This window comes from Oncorhynchus gorbuscha, unplaced genomic scaffold (genome assembly GCF_021184085.1).
Source record: "Oncorhynchus gorbuscha isolate QuinsamMale2020 ecotype Even-year unplaced genomic scaffold, OgorEven_v1.0 Un_scaffold_346, whole genome shotgun sequence".
Taxonomy (NCBI): domain Eukaryota; kingdom Metazoa; phylum Chordata; class Actinopteri; order Salmoniformes; family Salmonidae; genus Oncorhynchus; species Oncorhynchus gorbuscha.
Window position 1 is genome coordinate 773,225 of NW_025745205.1, and position 1,776 is coordinate 775,000.

General features: G+C 46.2%; 2 non-coding genes across 2 annotated transcripts; both read right to left on the bottom strand.

The window, feature by feature from the left end:
- On the bottom strand, positions 1-72 carry trnae-cuc. The gene has a single exon. It is a non-coding gene; the product is annotated as a tRNA-Glu (tRNA).
- A 109-nt stretch (positions 73-181) lies between these two features.
- trnae-cuc lies at positions 182-253 on the bottom strand. Its single transcript has one exon. It is a non-coding gene; the product is annotated as a tRNA-Glu (tRNA).
- Positions 254-1,776: the final 1,523 nt, after the last annotated feature.

Genomic DNA, 1,776 nt, shown 5'->3' on the forward strand with positions numbered 1-1,776 from the left:
TTCCCTGACCGGGAATCGAACCCGGGCCACGGCGGTGAGAGCGCCGAATCCTAACCACTAGACCACCAGGGAAGGGTACTACAGTGCAAATCGGTTCCAAGTGTGAGCTGGTACATATGTGCGATAACCTTCTATATTCATTGTGACAGGTTGTACAAGTAAACATGTAGCAATAGATTAGTTCCCTGACCGGGAATCGAACCCGGGCCGCGGCGGTGAGAGCGCCGAATCCTAACCACTAGACCACCAGGGAAGGGTACGACAGTGCAAATCGGTTCCAAGTGTGAGCTGGTACATATGTGCGATAACCTTCTATATTCATTGTGACAGGTTGTACAAGTAAACATGTAGCAAAAGAGTAGTTCCCTGACCAGGAATCAAACCCGGGACGGGGCAGTGAGAGCGCCGAATCCTAACCACTAGACCACCAGGGAAGGGTACTACAGTGCAATTTGTTTCCCAGTTTGAAATGGTACATATAGTTGAAGTCGTAAGTTTCCATCCACTTAGGCTTGAGTCATTAAAACCTGTTTGTCAACCCCTCCACACATTTCTTGCTAACAAACGACCACCAGGGAAGGGTACAACAGTGCAAATGGGTTCCCAGTGTGAGCTGGTACATATGTGCGATAACCTTCTATATTCATTGTGACAGGTTGCACACGTAAACATGTAGCAAAAGAGCAGTTCCCTGACCGGGAATCGAATCCTAACCACTAGACCACAAACGATCGTTTTGGCTGACGGTTAGGACATCTACTTTGTGCATGACACAAGTCATTTTTCCAACAATTGTTTACATTGGGATTATTTAACTTATAATTCACTGTATCACAAATTCAGTGGGCCAGAAGTTTACATACAATAAGTTGGCTGTGCCTTTAAACAGTTTGTAAAATTCCCGAAAATGATGTCATGGCTTTAGAAGCTTCTGATAGGCTAATTGACATCCTTTGAGTCAATTGGAGGTGTACCTGTAGATGTATTTCAAGACCTACATTCAAACTCAGTGCCTCTTTGCTTGACTCCATGGGAAAAGCAAAGGAAATCAGCCAAGACCTCAGAAAAAAAATGTAGACCTCCACAAGTCTGGTTCCTCCTTGGGAGCAATTTCCAAACGCCTGAAGGTACCTCGCTCATCTGTAGAAACAATAGTACGCAAGTATAAACACCATGGTATGACGCAGGCGTCATACCGCTCAGGAAGGAGACGCGTTCTCTCTCCTAGAGATGAACGTACTTTGGGTCGAAAAGTGCAAATCCATCCCAGAACAACAGCAAAGGACCTTGTGAAGATGCTGGAGGAAACAGGTACAAAATGGTCTATATCCACAGGCAAACGAGTCCTATATCGACATACCCCGAGAGGCCGCTCAGCAAGGAAGAAGCTACTGCTCCAAAACCGCCATAAAAAAGCCATACTACAGTTTGGGGACAAAGATCCTAGTTTTTGGAGAAATGTCCTCTGGTCTGATGAAACAAAAATCGAACTGTTTGGCCATAATGACCATTGTTATGTTTGGAGGGAAAAGGGGGAGGCTTTCAAGCTGAAGAACACCATCATGTTGTGGGGGTGCTTTGCTGCAGGAGGGTCTAGTGCACCACTAGAACACCTGGGAAGGACACTGCAGGGCAAATCGGTTTGCAATTTGAAGTGGTACATATGTGCGACAACCTACTAAATTCATAGTGACAGGTTGCACAAGTAAACAAGGAGCATAGACTATTTCCCTGACCGGGAATCGAACCTGGGCCGCGGCGGTGAGAGCGCCGAAT